The 23,672-nt window shown below is 36.8% G+C and overlaps 1 protein-coding gene across 4 annotated transcripts in view; it reads right to left on the reverse strand.

Annotated features, from left to right (window-relative positions):
- The window catches only part of ncoa2 (nuclear receptor coactivator 2), a 79,911-nt gene extending 57,617 nt beyond the window's left edge, over positions 1–22,294 (reverse strand). For 3 of the 4 annotated variants that reach the window (XM_028433938.1, XM_028433940.1, XM_028433937.1), the window contains exon 1: positions 22,139–22,294. The gene's annotated coding sequence lies outside the window, so the exon portion shown is untranslated. Of the gene's footprint in view, positions 1–21,603; positions 21,847–22,138 lie in introns of those variants that run through there. The other variant, XM_028433939.1, reaches the window with a different exon arrangement.
- Positions 22,295–23,672: the final 1,378 nt, after the last annotated feature.

Here is a 23,672-nt window from a genome sequence, read left to right on the forward strand (position 1 = left end):
TGCCGCCATGGAGAATTCTCAGCTGTTAAAAATACCAGGGCAGAAAAGCTACACGCACAGCCTTACATTCAGCATGTCATACAGCATTCTCCTACATGTTATCATGCCACAACATTTAAAGCACAACAGAAGGACAGAAACTATTTCAAACTGTACTTACTGATGTCATGAAAATTACACGCTTTCGACAGCCATTATAAAAAGTTGCAAGGCCTATTTTGCAACACTTGATGCATTTGCCCTCATCTGACTGCAGCCAGACTTCATACTAAAGGATTATTATATGAATGCTTTTCACTGTGGATCCTGTGAACCAGGTATGAATTGTATAAGACTGTAGAACTGCTTTACCCAACTATAGGGCTGCAGCAACAAACCAATACAATTGATTATTGCCAACATTTTGAAGCATCTATTCGTTGTGTTGCAAGTTTTTATATCACTAAGTCCCAATGGTGCAGAGCCTTTTACTTTACCTGCAGTCAAGTAAAAAAATGTAAATAAAAACACAGGACAAGCCTCTACTTGCATAATGAATTAACCACAGACAAGTAGTATGGCAGGGGGGTTGCAATATTTTCAAAAATGAAAAAACTAATTCGACAAATGCAACAAAGCAAGACCAGCTCATGATGTCATTGTGTGCACAGATTAGGGTTGGGCGATATGGACCAAAGCTCATATCTCAATATTTTTAGTCAAAATGACAATATACAATATAAATCTCAATATTTGTAACTCTATAAAGTCTTATTAGAAATACAATTCAGGGATAAATTTGCTGATGCAAAATGCCACACAAGCACATTTATTAATAAACAGTCTTTTTTCTCCTATAAGGGACAGCATGTGTGAGTGAGTGTGGCTTGTTTAAGGGGAAGTCTGGGTTAGAATGCACTCAGCAATCCATCCAACTGTGCTTTTCATGCAGAGACTCCTAAAATTAGTATTTTTTTTTTCAAAAGCTATAAACTAAAAATATAGATATAGGCAATATTGTAATTTTCTTTATAGCAAAAACAGAAATTGGTGATATATCTCGACTCTCGATATATTGCCCAGTTCTAGAACAGATATGACGTGGATTAGAGATGGGCAATAATATTGCCCGATATTAGGCATAAACTGTAATATCGGTTTACATCGGTATCAGTTTTTCCACAGATGTTGAAAAATCTGAGTATGTGACTACGGCACTTTTTCCGTGACTACAGTTGAATAAGAATTCTTATTTTGCAGATGATGTTTATTTATAGAATACATCCAGTGGTGCATTGCATTGTAAGTAGCCTAACCTAATATTTCAATGGAGAGATATATTATGTGATTTATTAGTTTTTGGGGGAAGGGAAGGGGTCCGTGTATATATCGGTATTAGTTGATAATGGAAATTTAGGACAATATCTGCATGTTGGGGGAAAGAAAGCTAATATTGAACATCCCTAATATGGATCAAAATATGCACAAAAGTCCTCAATGGACAGCTTCTCCTGCTGTTTATTACAGTGATATCATAATGACACCATAGTGCCTTAATCACCTGTGTCTGTAAGACATCAGGTCACATACTTCCAACAACCTGGCAGAGGCTCTGTTGCTTGCAAATATCCATTACAGAAAGTCTAACGTGTCAGTGCAGCCGTGTACCATCATGTCATCTTGTTTTCGACACGGTCTCTACGCCATCAGGGCAACCAGATGCAGAGTGAAGGATTCAAACATTATACAAAAGCAGAAAAGTGAATGGACGCTCCGCAGTATTTAACACTCAACCAGTTTACAGCCCACAATGAAGGATCATCTCCACCTCTACTCAGGTTTTACACAAAGTTCGGAAAGAGAAAAATAACAGGAGATATAAGACTGAAACTAAACATGGAAATAATAGAACAAGAAAAAGAATATAGGGTACTAGGAGTGTGGATGGACGACAAGCTGATCTGGAAAAAACATATACAAATAGTTAAAAACAAAGTTGCCAAAAGCAGTTACATCCTATGGAAGCTTCAACAAATCCTACATACCAAATCACTTAAAACAATCTATTCTTCACTCATAGCATCGCACTTAATTTACTGCTCTGAAATATGGGGTAATAACTACAAAACGTATCTTGGACCACTATTTAAACTACAAAAAAAAGCTATAAGAATTTTACATATAGCACCACACAACGCACACACAAACGAATTATTCGAGAAGGCAAAATACCTAAAACTGCAAGAAATAATACACTACAACACACAAATACACGCATTTAGGGCTTCATCTAAAAAACTACCACATCAAATACAAAAACGTTTCACATACAATCAAAATTCCTACGACTTCAGACATAATAATGTGCTCAGACCAGACAGGGTCAAATCGAACGTTGGCAAACATAGTACTGTGTATAGAGCCATGAACCTCTGGAATAGCCTTGACGCAGAGACAACAATCCGTAAATCTGAAAGGATTTAAGGAGAAAACACGGAGGATATTTCTACACGCATACAGGTCTCAAGTCAACTCTTCATCGAACTATACAGCGACGACAGGGAACTCATCAACTGGTCATTGAGCGCCATCAACAAAATCTTCACGACGAGGCAATTACTACAGCACGAACCAGCGTGTCCAAAGGACACATACCCAAGTGGATATGTCATGGATGCACGAGGGAGAAGCCAGATGCTCTGTCTCTCCCCTCTGACAGTGGAAGATGTGGAGGACATCTATCTGCTAGGGGTCATGAGCTTTGGCCTGCTAATGATGGGGGTATGTGTATGTGCATGTGCCTTTCTGATGCATCGTATGCTGAGGCGACTTTCCGAGGATATGAAGGTACTCCGAAAGAAGAAGAACTTTTCGTTTGGAGAGTTGGAGGAACGTAAACAACGACTGGAAAAGAAAGCTCGAGGAGATACGGAGAAAAAGGACAGTGAGGAGGAGTAACAACAGGAACAATGACTGCAGAGGAGAACACATCACATAAAAAAGAAAAAAAAAAAAAAAAAAAAAGAGACGTTAATGAAAAGATGAAATTATGGTATGAAGAAGATGAGAATGAGGTTTGATGTAAAATTATCTGTGTTCAAATCAGGGGACGAATCTGGATAAGCAAAATGCTTTTTTCCATCGCCCTTTCCAGCATGCAAAAGGACAAAAAAAAAAACAAAAAAAACAATGATGTGATTATCTGTGATTGCAACCATGTCGGAAATGAACTGAATAAATAAATAAATAAATAATAAATAAGTCTTCATCAAAATGACTCAAAGGTAGAGAAATAACAATTTGTCATATTATGATTCACAGTGAACTGTCACAAGTTGTATCGACATCATGGTTGTGTGAGTTCAACAATTCAGTCTAGTGGATCTCAAAGCATATTATTTTGTAGAACACCGTATGCCTTTTTAATCATAGTGCGAGATTAATTAGACCAGGAAAAAAAAAACCTTTTCATTTCAAACAGTAATTGCAAAATGCTAATTTTTGCAGGACAGAAGCACTTCGCACAAACCAACTGAAAAACACAAACCTGTTTTTTTGTTTAAAAAAAAAAAGAAAAAGAAAAAAAAAACAGTATTTATCAAAAGTACATGTGAAGAGAGCTAGTTGAGGAATGCACCCCAGTGATGTCATAAAGTGACATAACAGCATAAACTGACTGAACCTAATAAGTGCAATGTGGAAAATCTAGTATGTTGAGCTGCTTTACATCAACACAAATAAGTCAAACCTGTAAAACTTTAGAAATCATTATCACATCTAATCCTGAAGAGAACCCATAGTGAAACTGTAGGCACTTGTAAATGATGCTGAGCTTTTAATCCCTCCAATTATTCTGATCTTTAAGAACATTTATAACATTATATCTGAGCAAGTTTTGCACTTTTTCTGGATCCCTTTTCTCCATTGCTCTGAGTTCCCATCCTCTGGAGGGATTTCCTCTGACCTTTAATACCATCACATGCTCAGCCTTGGTTTCAGTCCAGCCCTTGATCTGCAGACCAAGTGACAGAAAAAGTGTGAGCAAACTCCACCAAGTTGGTCAAACAAACACTCGTCTATTTTAAGTAGCTCAGAGGAAAAACCCTAATAAATGAATCTTTTCTATGTTTGTAAATATATGTCAAGAAGATCAGATCAAGTAATCCCTCCTAAACCATCAGTAAAACCACTGCTTTTCTCCTTTAGAGGAACAACATAAAAGTAGGGTTGGGCGGTATGACCAAAAATATATCATATATATTGTCATTTTCACGGTATGTTTTTTCTATTCATGTATAATCAGGTGTTCACAGCATTTTCTACTGGTTGAGAACCAGAATCGTTTATTTTGCAGAGTACAGTTTTTAAAAAAAAAAAACAAAAAACAGCACATGGAATTTGACTTAGTAGTCGGTGCGTGGAACAAAAAAACAAAAAACACAAGCCAGCAGCAATAATAATAATAATAATAATAATAATAATGATAAATATAAGGATAAGGGATAAATAAAGAACAGAGGATAAAAATAAATAAAGGTAAGATGAGAGAGGAATGACTGCAGTAGATTGACTTAAGATGGTCTAGTAGTAATACAAGTTTGCAACATCAGCCCAATGGCTCTTTGCCGCGCTAGCTTAGCTTTAGCATTAGCTTGATTTCTAGCTTCAAATGCTGCATACTCATTGGTGTGGTGGTTTGTTATGATGAATAAGGTAGCGTTATGTTTGAAGCTCCACCAGGACTTATTTCCACGTTATAGGAATTACAAATTGCGATCCTTTGCTCCTTTTTTTTTGTGTATTGCTGCCGAACTGCCGACATGCTAAGCCAAGTGTGCCTCTGTGTCCGTGAGTGCTGTTCTCCTGTAGCAGAGGCATGCGCATGCAGGCACATGCTCACATGCAGCATCAGAGATTTCAATTGAGTCTTTCTTATCCATTTACACGTATGATTTACACCACAACTAACACCAGTGCGCTACTGTTTACCTTCCTATTTAGAAGAGCAACGTTGAAAGCGCTACAAAAGTTGTGCAATCAAATACATCGGTACGGCTGTATATTAAAACTTCATATAACAAAAATAAATACCGGTATTCAGTATGAACCGGTATACAGTACCGCGCAGCCTAAATAAAAGTGGTATAACTGGTGCAGTTGACTGTAAAAGCATCTGAAAACTTGCATTCAGGATCCCAGTGGAAGAGCCCAACACTGTTACTACAGAAGTTTACAGTGGGACACCAAAATGAATATTATTATTGTGTGGATGCTTTTATGGTATAAATCCGAATTTGGAACTGCTAAAATTCATATTTTTTTGTGATGGAATTTCAGTGATCAAACTCTATTGGAGCTTTATTACTGGAGATATGGTGAGTCGATGTGTAGCAGGATTCTGAGATTTCGAGCAAACCTTGAAGGCGATTCACCGGTTGGTAGTAAAAGGTTTCACAAAAATGATTCTGTGACCATATCACACATTTCTCCACGTAAAGCAAGCAGTTAATGGACAAGTTAAATTCCGGCCACGCACTTGCACATGATTTCAGCGTAACCCTCCTGTTCCATTTTACGTATGAACAAATGTAAAATGAATAACAGTAGTGGACTTTATTACCCCAATTCTGCATGTTTGGTACGATTTCGGGAAGTTTAATCACCAGTAAAGTCATCTAAACAGGGAAACACAATGAAATAGGAACAAAGTAGCAAAGTGTAAAGTGATGCGGACGTAACGCTAAAATTGCTAAACCCTGAAACAAAATTGGAGAAATTTGAAATGGAAAATCTGAGCATTTGGTAGACTTGTCTACCTGAACATACATTAGAATGACGTAAATGAATTTTTCTTAACTTTACATTGCCTTGGTGGCCTGGTACCAAATGGTCCAGCTCGGTGGTTGAGGACAACTGATTTGTACGACACACTCACAGTCAAAACCATCTGTTTGGTAGTTACAGAGGTCAAAGTTCACCAGGTTAAAAGTTCAAGCTCCCTTTACACGGACCATCGCTTGTTAGAGTGTAACTGGTAATAGAGAGTTTTATTACGTAGACCAGAACTTTACACTAACCTTAATGCAATTGATGCAAACAATTTGGTATTTTAATGGTTCAAGTTCACTTCACAAACACATATAAATATAAAATAAAAAGGTAAATAAGTACTATGGAAAAGGAGTGAGAAGCGGAAACTTGAGCAGTACAAGGCCTCGTCAACCAGGCTAGGTTAACAATACTAATGAGCCAGTTAATCAGGTTCTAAAAAGACAAAGGGTAGATAGTTCATGTGCTAGAAATTGAACATAATAGCCAGGTCACAAAGAGGCCAAACACCAATGGACTTCCTTCTGGGTGCCTTTTGAATGGCCCACTAATGGCCATCAATTCAATAATAATCCAGGATGATGTCTACCCTAATGATAATACCTTGCCTTTTCAGTTCTAGTCATGTTGGTGTTTGACCAAGATTATCGTCTTTAACCTAAAATCAATACCTTCAGTGGGGGCGGAAAGTAGTGGAGGATGTAATGGAAATGACCAAATCAGATTATTCAGACAACAGATATCCTGCAGTGTATAATTTTAAACCGGGTGACCAAGGTCTACCAGCTTTGCCACCCACAGGGTTGAGGGTGTGGAGCTAAAGGCAGCTTAGAGGTTACAGAAACATGAGCAGCAGCAGCTTAAAGCGATGATCTACTTATTAGAGCTGTGTGAAACAAATCAGACTTTCCTCATACCGGCACTTTTAATAGTTTAACTGTAAAAGGATGCACATTGAGTAATAAATGAGTGATGTTTGTTGAAAGTAAGAACGTGTCTTAATGCTAAAAGAATGAGTTGCTTCTCTGTGGTGCACAGCAATTGGCAGGGTGGTTTCACTGCACAAACAGGGGAAATAAAGCACTATTTTGCTCAGGTATTTTTAATATTACATAAATTACGGGCACAGATCGAGACCGGAACTACCACTGATTAAGAATATCAGTGAGAGAAAATCTTTTGTTTTTTAGAGAGAAAAAACACTGCAATGGGTTTTAAAACTTACTAAACTGATCATCCTGAATTCATTATTTATTGGTTTGATATTAAGAAAGAAGAAAAACACAAAGAGTGCCTTAAATGTTATTGCTTTATTGAACCTAAATCATTTTGCCAATGGTTCCGCTATAATGCAATAGAGCTTGTTTGTTATTTCATTGTAAATTTGTCTGCAAGTGTTTGAATACTGTATGTTGTTGATGCCTCTTTGGGTCAGGACAATGAAATTGAAAATAAGGCTTTATTAAGTGTGATATCAGTAAAAAAAAAAAAAAAAAACAAAAAAAAAAAACGAGTATCAAATGATTTCGGGGTTAGGGTTAGGACATTTGAAGGATTTTAAGGGTCTTCTAAATTGTTATTTATTTTAAATTGTAAATGTTTAATGTTGAAATTTGTGTATTGATTACTAATAAATGGGTCCATTTTTCTCATACCTACCGTTGCTTACTTTTGTTCTCTGTTTCAAAATCACTTGATCAAGCCTTTTCCAAAATTCCACAAAACAAAATAAGTAAAAACAAGTATCTTTTAAACTCGAATTTGCAAAGAAAAAAAAAAAAAGTTTTCTTATCTACAAATTCGATAAATCAATTAAATTTATTTGTTTTGGCCCAGCCCTAAGTATCAGTATTGGCAAATACACGAGGCTGCAATATTGGTAACAGTAATCCTGAAGTTAAAAAGTTGTATCGGGACGCCCCTGGTTTCTAATCTCAAAAACATTTACACCATTTAGTCAATCCTCCATATAAGTCAAAGTCATTTGTATTTTGAGAAAATCTGAAAGAAGGAACAAAGTTGGTCATTTGTGCACATACTGAGTTCCTCCACAGCAGCCTAATAACAGGTGCCTCCACATCTGTTGCTCCTATAGCAACAACAACCAACTCAGTCAGCTGCAGCATCAGCATCAGCACACACTAATGTGTAACTAACAAAATGAGACCGCTAAGTTTTGTTGTAAACCATGTGTCACAACGAAAGGTGAAAGCAAATGTGTTACTGCAACAATCACAGAAAAGCAGAAAGAACAGGTGTGAGAACGAGAGGAAAAAAATGTGCAAGAGAAGCTAACCCTGATTAATCGTGCTTGTATTTTAATTGGCTAGTTTGTCAGCTGTGTGTCTTTTCAGATTGGGTTTGTGTGTCTTTCCCCTTGTACTGTCTGTCCCAGTTTATGTGGAATTAGTTCCTGCAGGGCCTGAGGCTGTGCAGTGGAAGCAAACTCTGAATAAGGTGCCATGTTAACTCAGAGGGAGAGAGCGGAGATCAGCTGACACAACTATGTCACTGGATCAGCTAAAGAGTGAGACAATGTGACTGGGTACAGTTCACAGTGATGCACATGCAGAGGCTGATAATCTGTAGAACAGTGGTTCTCAAACCTTTTAGGCTCAAGTACCCCCTTTCTCTTATTTCTTAATGCAAGTACCCCCTCTGTCCGACTGCAACATTTTCCTCAGAATTGTGTGAAAAAATAACTTTGGAGCATAATGATGGAATGAATGAGTGATAACACACATTTTAAAGAATCACATTTTGTAAATAAGTGGAATGAAACAGTATTTAGAGCCTCCTGGATATATGTATTTCTATAGTTTTTATCATTTCTGGTCATCTCCCTCCTAATGTGAGACCAAGACTGACTCTTGTATTTTCAGTTCATGTTCTAATCAAGATAATTTCCATCATTATTTTGTGGGTTTTTTTGTGTCATTTTGTGTATTTTCTTGTTGTTTGTCTGTTATTTCTATTGAGTATATTTTTCTCTCTGAATTTTGTGTATTTTTGTTGTCGTTTATGTGTGTTGATGGTATTATTGAATATATTCTCTCTCTGATGTGTGTGTGTGTGTGTGTGTGTGTGTGTGTGTTTTTGGTGTCGTTGGGTTGTTTATGTCATTTTGTAAGTTATTTTTTTTAGAGGTGTCCCGATCCGATATTGATATCGGATATCGGTCCGATATCAGCCAGAAAAAAATATCGAACTTGATCGTGGCTGTGGTTCGCACTCCAACCAAGTAACCTTCTGTTGCTGACTATTGTTCTCTGTTTGAGTAACATCACTTGATCAAGCCTTTTCTAACATTCCACACTACAAAATAAATAATAAAGGTATGTATGACTCGTGCTGATATCGTTGATCAATATCGGTTTCGGCCAATACGCAAGACTGCATGCAATATCGGTATCATATCAGAAGTGGAAAAGTAATATCTTGAATCAAGATATATTGCCCAGCCCTACCTAGTGCCACAACTTATATGTAGCAAATGTGCAGCACTAATAAACATAATCTTATATTGACTTAACTAGTTGCAGGGCTATACACTAACTTTTCCAGTGGTGGCACTGGTGCGACTAACTTTCTCAGTTGGTCGCACCAGCACAGGATTTGGTTGCACCTTTTTTTTCCTTTTTTTGAGCAGGGGCGGGGAGTGTGTACAGCATAGCCATGCATGCTAATGAATAGTTGACTTAACTGGCGTACCGCAGTTTCGTAAGAAGTTAAGATTGACAATGACTCGAGATATATTTGCTAAATATTTTTGCGTCAATATTAAGTTTTTCTGCAATGAGCAGCGGCTGAAATAACAGGTCATTTCTTTTATATAATTTTGAAAGATTTAACATTTTTTTAAAATAACAGAAAAGCATAACAACAGATTACATGTATTCTGTTTTTTTATTTTGCAGAAAGGCTGTACTGGAATTAAGTTATAGTAGCATAACAAACTTAGCATCTGCATTGTTTCACCCTATGGAATTAAATTCAGAGGGTCCAGCTCTTATAGTGGGGTCTCCTAACCCCCTTCCCCTGGTCAGGGGTCTGCAACCTTTACTCTACAAGGAACCATTTAACCTCATCTCACCTGGAGCCGAAAAAATACCTTCTCAGTGAAGACAATAGTGAATTAAATTCTATACAGTTAAAATTATATAGAATAATGTTTGATTTAATTTGATGTGATTTATGATGATCATGTAAATGGAAACTTAAAAATAGTTGAAAATAAAATAAATTGACATCAAGAAACAAAACAGTATCTTTCATCTTCAAACATCTCAGTTTAGATGAACACAATGTTATATAAAGAAGTTTTTTTTTGTTAATGTATTTGAAAGGCTACATAAAGCAACTTCAATTTGATAACACACGATCATGGGGTCAACACATGCTAATTTTGCTAATTTCTTGCCACACATACAACATGCATATTTAACAGGCACATTGGTGCTTAAATGAATCTGTTCCCACACAATTAAAATCTCTATTTTCTTCCAGAATAAAACAATTTACTGAATTGTATTCTTAGAAATACATTTTCAGCCCTAACTGTTCCAACATCTAACAGTTCTGTTACACCAGAGATAACGTAATGATTTTACACCTGTCGTCACTTATTTTTTTTATATCTTATCTGGATAAATATTTTTAGGGCGGAGATGTTATTTCAGCTCAAGCAGCACAAGCATTGGTGGACCATTACTAGCCTGTCTTACAAGTGCCTTTCTATTGTACTCCAATGTCTGACTTGATGGGAAGCAGGTTTGTTTTGACAACCTTCATTGACAAGTGCCAAAACCGCAAACCTTGACAGAAAATATGTATGAATGAAAGCACTTTGAAAATGAGCATGCAAACACATGGCAGTTCACCGGATTAAAAAAAACAAATATTAGTGATCTGTGAGTTTACTTAGGATGTACAGTATGCGGGGCTTTTCATATCAAAATATCAAAGAAGCCAAGAGAGTTTTTTTCAAAAGCATGTGTAGCGTACAGTCATTACTATCTTTGATCTTATTGCTACTGGCAGAAAGAACCAACTCCCAGTGACATATTTATACAACGTGCAAGCTGTTTCTGTTTAACCAACCTATAAAAATGCTTTGGACTCTAATCCAAGTTTATAAAGTGAACCGTTACATTAAACTTTTGTGTATTCCACGCAACAGAAACCGTTTACTCTTGTCAGCTAAACTAAAGGTCTGCATGTAGCCAGCCAACTGAGAATTATGTTAGAAAGATTTTATAATCTGTAATAAATTAAAAAAAAGGTAAACGGCTGATCACTTTCACAATTAAATGGGAGATTTTCTGTTTCAAAATGTCCCAAATTTTGTTTCAGGTACACCTATTTCCGCGTCAGTCTAAACTTTGCCGTTTTGTTTCCGTTTCATCATCATCCTCTGTTTAGATGACTCTACTGTCAATTAAATTTCCTAAAATTGTACCAAACATGCTAAATAGGGTCAACTAATATTAATTTTGCATTTTTATGCTTCAGATGATTTACAAAAGCTCAATAGTTACGCTGAAATCAAGCAGGAACAACATTAGCCACAATGCTACAGCATAAAACACCTGCTTAATGGGAAAAAGGCCATGGAAATGCTTGATATGGTCCCAAAACATAATTAGAGAAATCTTTAATTACAGCCAACCGGAGCATCACCCTCAAGTTTTGCATGAAACCCTGCACAGCAGCAGTGTAATTGGAGGTGCAATGCTGCTGTGACGCGTCACCAGGTAAACTTATCACCATTCGTACCAATACATCAACAGCTAAACCTGTATTTGTACCCGTGCCTTATTTAGATTTGAATGCAATCAATTATCTGAACTACTTGTTCATTACAACACAATACTGTATCTTCAACAGCATCTTTTCAGTCACAGGATAACATGACCACTACTCGGAACATAACATCCTTAAATCAAAGCGCCATGATTAGTTCCAGTTATTGCCATTGTTCCATCAAGAGGTGCTGGCTTTTTTGTACCATGTAGCTAAGGAGATTAATAATATGCACCTCAGCTATTATGTACAGTATATTGTGTTCACCTATTCTGATAAGATATTTTCACTCACTTTATACTAGGGGAGAGAGAGTATCACACAAGGCTTTTAAACATGAAAACTGTTAAATAGTTATCACCAAAATAAGTGGACAACAGACTGGTTTGCACTTTGATTTACATCAAAATAATTCTAATATTGACTTACTTGAGGTCTGTTAACTCTACTCAACCCACTCAAGAACAGATAAAGCATCCAGTCTTATTATAGGTCACAAAGAGATCACTGCTTAGTCATCAGAAATAGAAAGAGAGAGAGAGAAAGAGAGATTGGTCAGGGTTTTGAGCCTTAGTGTGCACAGAAAAGAAAAGCTTGAAACTGAAACCCCCGCATTCCTCTGGCTTTATTACAGGCTAGTGAAAAATGCTGCATCTCAGCACATGTTATTCCATGCTACCTTCAGCCATGGTGCAGCAGCATCTGAAATGGGCCATGCCACATACCCCCTCCCAGAGAGAAGGAGGAGAAAAAAAAAAAAAAAAAAAAAAAGAGTGTGCACAAGGCTTCCTCTGAACTGCTTCACTTGGCTTGATTTCTTGACCATCCACCCACTACAACAGGCAGCTTTGCTCTGTCCAAGTTTTTCCTCCCTCCTCCAGTGCCAAGGATTCCACCCTGGGCAGTGGGATGGGTGCCAACCACATGCTAGCATCCTCACTATCATCCAGTGGTTCTAACACAATGTGGCAGTGGGAACTGCAATTCAGCCAAACACACTAATTGGCTTTCAAAAGTTTGAAAGCCCTATCTTTAGCTGGCCAAAGCTCAGGATTCATCATCTATACCGCTACTTCTTATTTCATAGCTAACACCCCACCATGTGCTAAAGCAACAATGACTGCGAAAAGATCTAATAAAAGCTTGGAGTGTGGAGAAAAACCAGCCACTGATATGTTCAACATTGTATCAGTTATTCAATCTAACATATTGAACAACTAAGCAAAAGCAGACTTGCAGCATGGAGGAAATTAGCTGCAGAAGCATTGTCGCACAATCATGTGACCTCTGCTGTCTCATCTGTTTAAGCCAAACTGGTGGAGGGCACCTTCTTACCAATGAGCTTTAGACTACCCACAATATCATTTAGCTTGAGATCAATATGCACTTTACTGTGGCTGACCTACATAAGTGGAAGTGTGGACGGTTGAAGTCATTGAATTGCCTGTGAGCAGAAAGAGCCCTTACAGGAGGCTCAATATTCATAAGGCAGGCTTTGTTGTGATGCTGCCAGTTTTAATTCTGATTGTATTACAAATCCAGCAACTATCTAAACTTGCCAGCCATGTTTGAGACATGTCTACGTACTGCTGCTGCACTCTGCTCACCTCAAAGATCAGAATTTATAACTCGGAAATTCCGATACCTGAATTGCCTGAAGCGCTGTTTTACGTTTATCTCAACAACTTTGCTTCTAAATTGGCTCCATAACGTATCAGGTCACAAGTCACAAGGTCATGAGTCGGTAGTTGTTGTCTTTCTCCACACAAAGACATTTGGTCGTGAATATTGAACAATTACAATCGTCAACCCCGACACGTTTCGGAGCCAATTACAGGGACAATTTCACTCTTAACAGACCTCAGACCACTGGATAATCTGAAAAGACATAAAATTATATAGTGTTTGCCATCCTTGGTTGGGAAGGGGGAAATCAGGACGAAAAATCAGCCTGATCTTTATGTGTGTACCCTGTCTAAAATTCCTTAGCATTGGGCATCAAAGGCAGACTAGTAGTATCACTAATATTTATTAATGTTCTCACAAAAATTGGGCAGACGTCCATCCCACTTGGTCTGGTGGAACATCAGACAGCAACATAAATAAAGACATTTAAAAAAGAAAGGCATCATCTGGAACACACGTCTTGAACCATGTCAGCTTAAGAGTGCTTTTAAATCATTTCTGGAATAAACCCCAAAAACACATCTTGTGCAGGTTGGTGTTGACAAGTTCTTTCTGTTGTGAACAGATGGGACGGCCAACTTGAAGTCAACTAATAGCACAATGACAACAAGGCTGCGAGCAAAGAGGGAGGAAACCCTCCCCTCTCCTCTCCTCTCCTCTGGAGGCAAAGCCCTCTCAGCATCCCATCGACCACGTCTGCCTACAGCGATTCATGCCTTACCCAAAGCTTCCTCGCCATCCTCTCTCCCTCTGCTGTAAAAACCTGGCCATTACCCCACAGCTCATCCCTCACGCCCACCCAGGACCTGTCACACTGCTGTTTCCATGACAACACAAACGCAGCGATAGCAGGGTGAGATGCCCAGAGAGACAAGGCAAACAGATACCAGGGGGAGGGGTGCATCATGTCAAGAATACACGGCAGTCCTTTTATGCAGCATGATGGACAGAAAACACAAAGTCGTCTGATCAGTTACATTTAAACTAGAACACACAACATGTGGGCCCAGGCTTGGCTTTTTCCTAGTCTGTACTTGCAAACAAATGCTCGTCTTTCAGGATAATTCTTTAATCGTCAACAATATATCCCTTCTTACTGGCCTCTAAAGTAGCTTTGAATAAAGTAACAACGTGCCAATCTCACTGAAGGGAACATGCCGATTTGACCATGCATCGTAAACTAAAGCTCAACACTCGGTTAACCCCTGCCTGCTTGGTGTTGTAATCTGACACTGTGTTTAAAGGATACTCCACATTAAATCCCCCTGTGTAAGAGACATATGCTGCAGTTAAAGGAGCCCAATGTCATTTTCCAGCCTAGTTCAAATGAGTCAACTTCATTGTTTTAGCAACGAGAAGCAGGTGGTGACAACAAGGGGGGTATGTAGTAGTGTAGTGCAATAGATGGGTGAAAAGTGATGCATGATAAATAGTTGTGCAACCAACAACTCAGTTTGAAAATATGCAGTCGACAAATCACAAAATACTTTGACTTTTTTTGTTTAAAAAGGTCTCGAACTTCCACTAGCTTGCCGTAGTACATAGTGGGAAGTGATAAACTTGCGCTAACTTCCTGAGTAAACACTTACTGGGTGTCTGTAAACATTGCTGCAGTCTGGTTTTCAAAAAAGGGTATAAGGGGGGATAAATAACCCTGTTGCAGATTTAAACACTCAAATGTACAAAGCTAATTATCGTACATTGATCAGACACCATGACCAATCCTGTCAACAAGCATGCTAATAAAGTTACAGCATTCAAAGCTCTTCTTCAATATTTGTATTGTAAGTAGCACAAGGAGACACAAGTTTCTACTTTAGCCAAGTAGTTTATGGAAGAAAGTGTGTAGAACAAATATAAGAAGTTTGTTTGCATCATTTAATGCCTACAGGTCCATGCTTGACATGTATAGTAGCTACATAGATATTAAATATTAAAAGCCAAATTAAATTGTCATAAAACCAACTTCATCTGATCAAATCAGGCCAATCTGACTGGAACAAACTCTAATTAGAACAATCAGATTACTCAACCAAATTGAATGAAATCTAACTAACATTGTTTTAGTAAAATTAGGGATGCACCAAATTATCGGTGGCCAAATATATTCGGCCGAATATTGCAAAAAAAGCCACTGTCGGCCTCTGGTTTAGTGAGTTAAAAGCAAGGCCGAATAGTAGCGTGTGACGCAAGGACTCAAACAACGTGCAGTGAATTTGAGTCAGAAAAGTGTGTGCGTGTTGCTGCAGGAGCAGAGCAGCAGCAACAGCTCCTCCTTTCTGCACACGAACACAGCCAGACTCTCTCCTTACCGCTCTCCGTCGTCCGTCACCGCGTAAAAGTTGGAAACCATCCAATTCCACAACCGAGTCCGTTTTTAGCGCTGTCAGCCACAAATCCAGAAACATCCCCATCGTTTCCTGCTTACACTACACCGGGTCTCGCTGCATATTCTAGTGTAGCATTAGCACGGAGTGCTAACAGCTGATGTGTGTAAACAATGGGTACGTGGCTCCAAGCAGTGACTCCCAACAGTCGGCTTCGGCTTCGAAGTAAAGTATCCCATAGCATATTTGAAATGCAATACAGCATGGTTAGGGTTGTGTTTGAGTTCAACTGTTATATTAATTTGATTCTATTCTGATAAAAAGTAAAACTTATTATTTCTGATTTATTTTTGTAAGTTTTGCCCCCAAATTATTTTGCCAAGTCATACAGAAACATATAATGTTAATATTTTAAAGTATCTTAGATTGAACACAGGTAATATCATTGCTTAAGTACACGTTTACTGTTGCATTTAAACTAACCTTAGAATAGAATAAAATGTCAGTGATTAGCGGAATGTTTTAATGTATATTTCGACCACTGGCTTTTTCATTTTGAATAAAATAGAATTTGCGGTAAATAAACAGCAACGCTGACAAAAAACTACAGGAGAAGTAAGCGTGGATAACAAATTAATAAGATATTTCCATGGATTGATATCCATAAAAGTTCAGCAAGACAGCGGACCAAAAACAAAATCAGCATGAAAAACAGGAACATGAAAGCACCCTGAGCTACTCTGTGTAAAATGTAAGCACTATCTCTATATAAAAGCAAGTAATCTTTGTCTGTCTGTGTGTGTGTGTTCCTCAAATATCTCTGCAGATCAGGATCAGACTAACTTGAGAGTTTCAACATGGCTGCTGCTTGGTTCAAAAGTGTGCATCGTCAGATTTGTTTGGACTGCAATGATACCGTTAATAAATTATTTCATAAACGCTTTACAAACACCGTGTGCATTTAAACTGACTGATGTGGATTAATGACACTAACCGAGTCCGCACAGAGCCTGTTCCAGTCTGAGGAGATCCAGATCAGCGAGGACAACAAACTGGAATCAAAATAGATGGGGTTCAACTCCCTACAGTGCCCTTGCTAAAAGGCAAAATATATGAAAACAATAGTTATTACTCTACACATTTCACAACAAACCTAAATGTCCCTGACGTTCCACCTTCAAACACAACCTCATTTGGCCATCCATGAAAAAGCTACTTAACCTCCCACTTTTCTATAGCAATACATACTTCCTACGGGCACTGCGCTAGTTTAATTACAAAAAAATTGAAAAAAAGTCAACACCTTAATGTTCTTATTACACCTGGTTATAAACAAGCCTACAAATTTCAACAATATGCCATTTTGATCTATAAAAAAATGTAGCAATGAATGCAAATTAAAAGATGACAAACCTATACTAAAAAAACAACATTGCAAGTATAACCACTAGACCTCAAAAGTGCAAGAAAGTTATAATTAAAGAAAGGACAGAGCAAAAGAAGTGGTAATTTTAATAATTAGACCTTAAAAATCATCCAGACAAGAGACGTCACTTTTCTTCATAAGATAATAACTATTATAGTCATGGTAGACAATCCACTAGTAATCACTTTGTTATTATATGTTCAAGAAAATGCAAGAAGATTTATTTTACAATAAGTAATCACCTGCTAATGTCTTGCTTTTCACTATGAGTTCAGGAACTGAATCAAATTAGTTTAATTATTAAAAACAAAAAAAAGAAGAAAAAACTCAATCGATGGTGACTAAAAAGCTAAATCAATAGAAAATTAGTCGTTTTTACTTAGGATTTGTTGGGTCAACATTCAAAAGTAACATAGAATATAACATGTACCCTGTTAGCATACTTTATTTGTTGTGAGGCTAGAATAAAAGAAACACAAATTAAAAAAAAACATCCAGATCTTATAAGCTGTCTGAGTTTTCAACAGAGCAAGGGTCAAAAGATTATAGTATCACTCAGGTGATGTAACAAAACAGGCCATCAGAGGGCAAAAGTCCCCTAATACTGGGGTAGAATCGCTCTGTAATGGCACTGCTATGAGTTTCTTTGTTCTAAAAGGCATTAAACACACGCCAAAGAATGTCTGGAAGCCAAAAAGGTGTATAACTAACAGAGGGAGCTTAACTGTGAAGAGAGAAGACAAACATACCAGTAAGAGGTGGTTTCTTTCAGCATTATGAAAAAAACACAACACATTACTAATGTTACACACCTATTGCTGTAACAGTAGTTTACTATGTGGTCAGACGAATTATTGAACTTATAAGCTGACACCCATTGCGCAGACTGTGCCAAGCGAATGCGAGACATTTCCAGCCAGTTAAGCTTGTAAAAACATCCATAAACTGAACTTTTAACAACTTATGTGCACCCTGGGGCCTAAAACCACATAAGACCATTTACTTACTTGTTTTTGCCTGTATATACGTTTAATATAATTTATTACTTCTCCGATTTAAAGCAAAACAAAGCCTTACACGTAGGAAATGAATTATCCATACATTAGGAATGCATGCTTGCATATAAACAAGAATACATTCTCTCTAAGTCATAAACAGTCATCACATGTGTCCCTTGTGTCCTCATCTGATACTTTCTTATCTTTAAAATGAGGTCATTACAGGTGGATATCTTTAAGTTTCAAGGATGAACACTCTGATCTCTTTTTATCTATCCACAGATGGCCGTGCACGTAGATATGACATTGACGGTTGGCCCTTCTAGTTTTGTGCAACCCCTCAAGGTAAGCGCAAAAAAATTTACAACAAACAATGACAGACAAATACATAAAACATCAGCAAAAACATACTGTGACAACAAGTGTACACACAATTGTAAAAAAAGACAACAAAAATCCAAAAACCAAAAAGCTGAAAATGACTGGAAAAACACACAAAACGAAAATACACAAAATACCTCCAAAAACACAAAACAACACACTAAATTACTCAAAAAAACATTAACACACAAAGGGAGAGGAAAAACATACAATATCACAACAACAAAAAAACATTAAATGAGAGAAGAATTGACAAAATCACAAAGATATACAAAAATGAGAAAAAACAACAACATTACAGACAATTATACAAAATAGAAGCAAAAACACACTAAATGATTACAGAAAACCCACAAAGCAACAACGAACAGACAACACAAAAGAAATTATGCAAATGACAACAACAATACACTAAATGAGAGAAACATTGACAAAATGAGAGAAAAATATACAAATTGACAACAAAAATACACAAAATGAGAGAAAAAAACATTACAAATATGCAAAACAGAGGCAAAAATACACTAAATGATTAGAGAAAACCCACAAAGCAACAATGAACAGACAACATGAAAGAAAATTATGCAAATGACAACAATAATACACTAAATGAGAGAAACATTGAGAAAATTTCAGAACAATATACAAACTGACAAAAATACACAAAATGAGAGAAAATGACAATATTACAGACAAATATACAAAATGAAAGCAAAAACACAATAAATGACTAAAGAAAACCACAAAACAACGAACAGACAAAATAAAAGAAAATTAAACAAAATGACAACAAAACAACACAAAGCCTTTGTTCTTTCCTGTGCTAGTGCTCAGATTGCTCATTATTCTAAATGCTGCAGACATAAATGTTGATAATGTGGCCCTCAGATCAGACAGTCACATTTTTGTGCTGTGATAAAGTTGCCCGTCTCTGATGTAGACGGCACAAATTTTGTTTCACTACAACCAACACTAACTACTGACACCATGGCATGAAAGGAGGATGTTCTTAAAGTAGGTACTGCACAATTTAGGAAAGCTTTGGGGAAATAAAAAAATCGCTGTGGTTGCACTTATACATCTGAATTTAAACAGCATTTCCATGCACTTTAAATAAACCTATAAACCTCTGCTACTTGGTCCTACAGCCTTGATTCATAAACACATGTATGTTTCCACAAAAGCATCCGTATCTGCAGGTTGATCTGACAAAAAAAACCATCGCATCACGTTTTTTTTTTTTTTTTTTTTTCATGAAGGCATGATAATCCTGCAGTGGAACCACAGCCGAACAGCATGTCATGTTAAATCTCATGTGGTTGACGTGACAAGCACCCGCGCACCATCAGGTGGGCAGAGAGATGCAACAGAAACTGCTCAACTGGTTCGGCGGTATGCGTTCCTGCGGAATTACTGTGGAGGAGCTGATGACGAGTCTTTGAAAATGGTACAAGCTGAAGCTGTTTAGTGTTTAGTCCTGGATCAGTCAAGCAAGGAGGGACCTTTACCAGGACGGCAATGCATTCATCATGTGACTTCCCCCTCCCAAAACACACACATTGCAAAAGTGCAATTATAAATAATCAAGTTTCTTCTTCAACATATTTAACCATCCACTAATTTCTTGCCTTTTAATGATGTTCTTTCTTTTTTTCTGATTTAAATTTCTTTTTTCTTTTTTTTTTTTTAATCAGTGTATTTGCTGTTGTTATTTTAACCTGTAAAGCAGACATGGGCAACTGGTAGCCCTCGGTTTAATTTTGTGTTGCCCCCCAAAAGTAAAGGCACAAAATGACAGAAAATACATTACACACTAAAATATACCATAAAAAAAAACAACATTACAGAAATACACAGTAAAAAAAAACAAAACAAGAGAAAACAGGAAATACTCCAGAGATGCACAAAACTACTACAAAAATGAACAAAATGACAACAGAAATACACAAAATGACTCCAAACGACAACAATAATACACAAAATGACTCAAAAAAAAAAAAAAAAAAAAAAAAAAAAAAACATACAAAATTATAGAAAATGACAACACTACAAAAAAAGACGAAAAAACACAAAAAAGGACTACAAAAACTCATAATGACTCCAAAAAACTCACAATTAATAGGAAAAACATGCAAAAAGACAACATAAATGCAAAAAAAATACATATAACAAGCAAAACAATAACAAATATAAACAGAATGACAAAAAAAACACACAAAGTTACTCAAAAAACTTAAAATACCTTCCTGTATTAATTGGTCATTATTCTAAATGCTGACATGAATGAACATAATGTGGCCCTTCGATGATCAAACAACACATTTTGCGGCCCCAGCTGTAATAAAAGTTGCCCACCTCTGCTGTAAGGTGTCTTTGAGTTTCTAGAAAAGCTCTTTCAAATAAAACATTATTATTATTAATAATAAAAGGCATATTTTTCTTCTAAACCATTTTACACACATTTTTAAACAGCATTGAAAACTATTATCACTGCACGCACCCATACTAATGTACTCCATTTCTTATCTGGTTTCGTGCAAGTTTAGTCTAAAATAGTTAAAAAAAAAAATCTCAGTCAAAAATATTCACAAGGACAAATGCATTAATTCTCCACCCTTTAGTTTCCCTGAGTTAAAGCATAGTTTGAGAGATAATCTCTCTTAAGGTTGCAGAAGAATTGCATAAACATTTCTCTTACAACCTTGACTGCAAGGCTTCAGGGCTTAGATGTGCAAATACTTTTTTTTTTTTTTTTTGCAGAGCATTGAAAAGAAGTTCAAATGCTATGCAATTCTGGTTGAGATTACACAATAGTGAAATAACAGTTGTTAAAATGTATTGTCATTAAACCTGAGATATGATGTAAAATTAAAGGTCTTAAGTAAACTGATCTCATCCTAGAATGCACATTAGTGACTAATCTATAGTGGCAAACTGTGTAAAATGTCATTTAATGTGATTTTCTAATTCACAATTTAAAACATTCATTAATTTGATAAATGCATGAGTTCCTGTGGTGGCTTTCATAAAGCTATAAAGGTATTTAGATTGTGCTCAGGCTCATTAGTACAGCACCTCGATAATCCAAAGCAACTACAAGTGCTGTTTAAAAAAAAAAAAAAAAGAAAAAGTTTAATTCTCATATATATATAACCCACAACAGTTGTCCACTTACCTATTAAGGTGATGGTTCAAATGTGCTGTTTGTTAACACAACAACAAATGAAGTTCACAGCCCGCTTAAAGCCACGCTGATGAGAAGTGTTCTGACACAGTTCAAAAACACGACGTGACTAGCCTGAAGCTAACCAGCTAGCTGCTGCTAACTCCTGCTACACAGACGAACTTCGCCCGGTGTTGTAGTCACGGTCATCCGCTCACTCAGCACTTAAAAATAAACAATAACACGCGAAAGTGCAATGCATATCACTTTATTTCACTTAAAGTCAACCTAACACATTTGTCAGAAGGCTACTCTGCAACTACTCGCTTTGCACGTTCACTGTCCGCGCAGTCTTCGTTAACTTTGCTGCAGAAAACACTATTGACAGACGGCGAGCTTAGCCAACCAGCTAACGCTGCTGTGCTAACAGGCTAACCTGTGCCAGCCTCAACCGAGATTTGAAGCCCTCGCACCGGACGGAGGATTTCACCCCCGAAAACACAGCGTCGCACCCCCGCTGTGGACACCAACCCGTGTGGTTACTTACTGTTTCAGGCGTGTCTTTGCTGTTAAATTCCCTTTAGCCGACGCAGCGCTGACCTTCGCGGTAGTGGAACAACATTTCTGCTGGCTAACCGTGCCGCCATATTAGTCCTGCTCTGCAAACCAATGCTGAGTGTTTATCTGGCTGGTAGTTCTCTATCCTCCCCCACACCAAGGCACACCACGGGGCTCCGGCTCTATCCACCCGGTCACCGCCGGGTGACTTGTCCGTACTTAGTATTTATCAAATGTGACTATTTTATTTTAAAACGTTATTAATGTATTTTGGCCATTACTGTGGAAGCCCATTCCCGCCAGTAAGAAACAAAAACAAAACCAGGAAATGTAAAATAATAATAATTTTAAAAAGTATCATAATTATGAGATAGTATCTCATAAGTATGACTTAGTATCTCATAATTAAAAACTGATATATATTTATTTATTATTATTATTATTATTATTATTATTATTATTATTATTATTATTTTACTTTTCCTAGATTTATTTTAATGATAAAAAATTCACAATTATGAGATAATATTGACATTATTATTTTACTGGTGGGAATGAACTTCCACACATTACTGACTGCAGTCAAATAAAATAAATTCCAATATTACGTGATCAATACAGTATTAATATTCTATAGCAGAGATGGGCATATTTTATCACAGTGGGGGTCACAATAATGTAATTGTACCTGATCTGACGGCCACGTTATCAAAAATCAATCATATCAGCATTTTGAATAATGACCAATCTGATCATTACAGAACAGAGGATTTGTGTGTTTTAATTGTCATTTTCTTGTCTTTTTTATGTATTTGTAAACTAATGTGGGGTAGTTGTGTTGTCATTTTAGATTTTGTGTGTTTTTTTTTTAACTCATTTCGTGTATTTGTGTTATCATTTTGTGGGTTAAAACGAGATAGGATTAAATATGTTTAAACTTCTTCCAACTTATTTTACTTTGACATTTGAACAGTTTGCGATTTGTTCACCTTCCTTTTTTCATTTTCTTTTTAAAAAAAAGTTTCACATGGTTGACTGTATTTTGTTTATCTCTGTTTTTTTACTTGTTCTAAATAAAGAAATTCAATTTACTGTCATTTTTGTATATTTCTGATGCCCTATGGTGTATTTTTCTGTCATTTTTTGGTGTTTTCTGAGTTATTTTTTGCGTGTGTACTTCAGGAGCCGCACAGAATTAGACTGAGGGCTGCGTGTGGCCCCTGGACCACCAGTTGCTTATGACTGTTCTGGTCAAAATAAAGATATATGTGAAGTGTTACAATTTCATTATGCAAAAGTGGGAAAAAAAAAATGAAAGTGAGGAAACTAAAGTAAAGTTCAACTGTGCTGTCATGGCATAATGTTCCTGCTCTACATATGCCAGCAAAAGTTCATGATGGACTTATGATAAAACATTCAGACACATGTATTACTGCTCTTTACCACATATATCTATTACTTACAACCTTCAGAGCATTTTGCAGAAAGAAACACCGAAGATAGTTCACCAGTCCATCACATTG

Source organism: Gouania willdenowi, chromosome 20, assembly GCF_900634775.1.
Source record: "Gouania willdenowi chromosome 20, fGouWil2.1, whole genome shotgun sequence".
Taxonomy (NCBI): domain Eukaryota; kingdom Metazoa; phylum Chordata; class Actinopteri; order Blenniiformes; family Gobiesocidae; genus Gouania; species Gouania willdenowi.